This window comes from Triticum aestivum, chromosome 3D, assembly GCF_018294505.1.
Source record: "Triticum aestivum cultivar Chinese Spring chromosome 3D, IWGSC CS RefSeq v2.1, whole genome shotgun sequence".
In the NCBI taxonomy this organism is placed as follows: domain Eukaryota; kingdom Viridiplantae; phylum Streptophyta; class Magnoliopsida; order Poales; family Poaceae; genus Triticum; species Triticum aestivum.
In genome coordinates this window covers 142,109,898-142,115,155 of record NC_057802.1, presented here as the reverse complement: position 1 = coordinate 142,115,155, position 5,258 = coordinate 142,109,898, and positions in this window count along the sequence as shown.

Below are 5,258 nucleotides of genomic sequence, written 5' to 3'. Positions count from 1 at the left end.
TTGTGGGGAACCAAGAACAAGAAAATCAGCAGGATATTTAGTTTTCCCACACAAGACTTCAACATCTCTAACAATTACCATTGGTGAAATGGTATCTCTATTGGCAAGCTTAATGGTAACATCAATTTCTTCTAACTCAGCGGGTGCAATATCATGCATAATTTCTTTGTATAAGTCAATATGTATTGCACTAGCACTAGCACCCATGTCACATAAGCCATGATAACAATGATCTCCTATTTTAACAGAAATAACAGGCATGCCTACCACAGGTCTATGTTTATCTTTAGCACAAGGTTTAGCAATTCTAGCAGTTTCATCACAGAAATAAATAACATGCCCATCAGTATTAGCAGCCAAGAGATCTTTAACAATAGCAATATTAGGTTCAACTTTAACTTGCTCAGGAGGTGTATAGGTTCTAATATTGCTTTTACGAACCACAGTTGAAGCTTTAGCACGATCCTTTATTCTAACAGGGAAATGTGGTTTCTCAACATAAGCAGTAGGAACAATAGGATCATTATAAGTGATAGTCTTTTCTTCAACTTTAATAGGTGCAACTACTTTTAATTCTATGGGAGGATGATATTTAAACCACTTCTCCTTAGGGAGATCAACGTGAGCAGCAAAAGATTCACAAAAAGAAGCTACTATCTCAGAGTCAAGTCCATATTTAGTGCTAAATTTACGGAAAACATCGGTATCCATAAAAGATTTAACACAATCAAACTTAGGTGTTATACCTGACTCCTTATCTTCGTCGAGGTCCCAATCTACATAGTTGCGTTTAATTCTTTCCAATAAATCCCATTTGAATTCAATAGTCTTCATCATAAAAGAACCAGTACAAGAAGTATCAAGCATGGTGCGATTGTTGTCAGAAAGCCGAGCATAAATTTTTTGAATAATCATATCTCTTGAGAGCTCATGATTGGGGCATGAATATAACATTGACTTAAGACTCCCCCAAGCTTGAGCGATTCTTTCTCCTTCGCGAGGCCAAAATTTATATATATAATTACGATCACGATGAACAAGATGCATAGGATAAAACTTCTGATGAAATTCCAATTTCAATCGTTTGTAGTTCCATGATCCCATATCATCACATAGCCTATACCATGTCAATGCATCTCCCTTCAAAGATAAAGGGAAGACCTTCTTCTTGATAAAATCATCGGGCATACCTGCAAGCTTAAATAATCCACAAACTTCATCCACATAGATTAAGTGCTCATCGGGATGTAATGTTCCATCTCCTGCAAAAGGATTAGCTAGCAGTTTTTCTATCATACCCGAAGGAACTTCAAAGTAGACATTTTCATTTTTAGTAGGTTCAGTAGGTTGAGGAGCAACTCTTTGCTCTACTAGTCGAGGTGAATATACCCCGAACAAGCCCCTCAGAGGATTACTTTCCATAGTAAAAAGTGACAGTAAATTTCAGCACACTATATAAATTTTTTCTTACCAAATTCCACCTACCAAAGGCGCTTCACTCCCCGGCAACGGCGCCAGAAAAGAGTCTTGATGACCCACAAGTATAGGGGATCTATCGTAGTCCTTTTGATTAGTAAGAGTTTCGAACCCAACGAGGAGCAGAAAGAAATGATAAGCGGTTTTCAGCAAGGTATTCTCTGCAAGCACTGAAATTATAGGTAACAGATAGGTTTGTGATAAGATAATCGGTAACGAGAAACAAGTAACAAAAGTAGATAAAGTGCAGCAAGGTGGCCCAATCCTTTTTGTAGCAAAGGACAAGCCTGGACAAATTCTTATATAGAGAAAAGCGCTCCCGAGGACACATGGGAATTATCGTCAAGCTAGTTTTCATCACGTTCATATGATTCGCGTTCGGTACTTTGATAATTTGATATGTGGGTGGACCGGTGCTTGAGTGCTGTCCTTACTTGGACAAGCATCCCACTTATGATTAACCCCTATTGCAAGCATCCGCAACTACAAAAGAAGTATTAAGGTAAACCTAACCATAGCATGAAACATATGGATCCAAATCAGCCCGTTACGAAGCAACGCATAAACTAGTGTTTAAGCTTCTATCACTCTAGCAACCCATCATCTACTTATTACTTCCCAATGCCTTCCTCTAGGCCCAAATAATGGTGAAGTGTCATGTAGTCGACGTTCACATAACACCACTAGAGGAGAGACAACATACATATCATCAAAATATCAAACGAATACCAAATTCACATGACTACTAATAGCAAGACTTCTCCCATGTCCTCAGGAACAAACATAACTACTCACAAAGCATATTCATGTTCATAATCAGAGGAGTATTAATATGCATATAGGATCTGAACATATGATCTTCCACCAAATAAACTAACTAGCATCAACTACAAGGAGTAATCAACACTACTAGCAACCTACAGGTACCAATCTCAGACTTAGAGACAAGAATTGGATACAAGAGATGAACTAGGGTTTGAGAGGAGATGGTGCTGGTGAAGATGTTGATGGAGATTGGCCCCCTCCCGATGAGAGGAGCGTTGGTGATGACGATGGTGATGATTTCCCCCTCCCGGAGCCCTAGATTGGTTCCGCCTCGTGGCGGCGGAGTCTCGTCCCGAAAGCTTGCTTATGATTTTTTCTCGGACGAAAGACTTCATATAGCAGAAGATGGGCATCGGAGGGCCACCAGGGGGCCCACGAGGCAGGGGCACGCCCAGGGGGGTAGGGCGCGCCCCCCACCCTCGTGGCCAGGGTGTGGGCCCCCTCTGGTATTTTCTTCGCTCAGTATTTTTCATTATTTCCAAAAATAACTTCCGTGGAGTTTCAGGACTTTTGGAGTTGTGCAGAATAGGTCTCTAATATTTGCTCCTTTTCCAGCCCAGAATTCCAGCTGCCACCATTCTCCCTCTTTATGTAAACCTTGTAAAATAAGAGAGAATAGGCATAAGTATTGTGACATAACGTGTAATAACAGCCCATAATGCGATGAATATCTATATAAAAGCATGATGCAAAATGGACGTATCACCCAACACGAGTCTACAAGAATAAAGTTGCATAGTAGACATCAGAGGTTGTTCAGAGGCTCTGACTGACCAACCTTACACCTGTGCATGCCTCTGGAATGTTCGGAAATCCTGAGCGAAGCTATCTGTAAATTCCAAAAAATGAACATATATGGGAGCAGGGTGCTTCGGCGGTTTCTGCAATGGCTATATCTAGAAAACCTTTTGGAGGATCAGAAGGAATGAAAGTAGGTAGATATACTAGAGAAATGAAGACTTTTGAGGGCTTTGGAGTTTATTTCTAAGCACATGGAGAGATAAACTTAACCTAGCAACCTCATTCCTCTTTTGAAAATATGAGCATTGCCTATGAACTCAATGTGATTGGATCACCAAAATAGAAAAATCTAAGTCCTTGACTAGGCCAACACTTCTCTTCATGGAAATTTTAGGGGGTCACCAATCATTTCCTTTGTTGCAACTTTCAAACTAACTTGAGATAAACTTTATGAATCATTTCCTTGAGATATGTTGACATTAATTACAAAACTTGACAAAGCAATAATGCTTTGTTTTGATTTTGTGTTTCCTTGTAGGTTTTTGATACGTCTCCAACGTATCTATAATTTTTTATTGTTCCATGCTATTATATTATCTGTTTTGGATGTTTTATATGCATTAATATGCTATTTTATATTATGTTTTGGACTAACCTATTAACCTAGAGCCCGGTGCCCGTTTCTGTTTTTCCCTTGTTTTTTGAGTTTCGCAGAAAAGGAATATCAAATGGAGTCCAAACGGAATAAAACTTCTGCGATGATTTTTTGTGGACTAGAAGACACCTACGAGACTTGGAGATGAAGTCAAAAGACCCACGAGGCGGCGACAAGCCATAGGGGCGTGCCCTAGGGGGGTCCTGGCTTGTGTCCCCCTCGGGAGTCCACCGACCTCCCTCTTAGCTCTATAAATCCTCAAATATTCCCAAACCCTCAGAGGCATCCACGAAAATACTTTTCCGTCGCCGCAACCTTCTGTTCCCGTGAGATCCCATCTTGGGGCCTTTTCCGGCGATCTGCCGGAGAGGGGTTCAATCACAGAGGGCATCGACATCAACCCTATTTCCCTTCCGGAGAAGTGTGAGTAGTTTACCTCAGACCTACGGGTCCATAGCTAGTAGCTAGATGGCTTCTTCTTTCTCTTTGATCTTCAATACAATGTTCTCCTTGATGTTCTTGGAGTTCTATCAGATGTAATCTTATTTTGCGGTGTGTTTGTCGAGATCCGTTGAATTGTGGACAATTATCAGATTATCTATGAATATTATTTGAATATTCTCTGAATTCTTATATGCATGATTTGATATCTTTGTATTTCTCTTCGAATTATCGGTTTGTTTTGGCCAACTAGCACTACTTGAATCAGCAGATTTGCGGTCTGCCCACTCTTTGCCGTCCGCTAGTGGACGACAAAGGTAGGCTTTGCCATTAGCCACCACAAAGCTGACGGCAAAGAGGCAGCGGACGGAAAAGGTAGGCTTTGCCATCAGCCAACACTTTGTCGTCTGCTAGCAGACGGCAAAGCTTCTTTGTCATCTACTAGCGGACGACAAAGAGGGGGTTTGGCCCACTGGCTGTCAAACCCTAACGGGCCCCCTCTTTGATGTCCACTAGCAGACGACAAAGCTTTCTTTGCCGTCCACTAGCGGACGGCAAAGGAGAGGCGGACAGCAAAGCTTCAAAATTGACTTAACGGGGCCGCGCCCCGCCGTTGCCCCGTCTCTCTGTCTCCTCTCCTCTTTCCTTCCTCTGCCACCTCGTGCCATTGCCGCTGCACCCTCCCCGCCCCGTCGCCGCCCCCTCCCTGCCTCCCCACCCCCTCCAATGCCTCCTCGCCGCCCCTCCCTGCCCCCTCCCCGCCCCGTCGCCGCCCCCTCCCTGCCTCCCCACCCCCTCCAATGCCTCCTCGCCGCAGCCGCGAGTCGACCATCCCCGAGGAGCACCGCCCCTTCCCCGCCCCGTCGCCGCCCCCCACGGTGAGCCCCTGCCACCCCTCTCCTGTTTTTTTCGTTTTTCTTTTATGTTTAGTTTAGGTTTTTCGGTTTAGTTAGTTTAGGTTATTTAGTTTAATTAGTTTAATTAGTTTAGGTTTAGGTCTAATTAGTTTAGGTTTTTTAGTTTAGTTAGTTTAGGTTTAATTAGTTTAGGTAATTTAGTTTAATTAGTCATGTTTACTTACTTGAGAGCAAATTGGAAGTGCTTTAACTGGAGCTTGGTC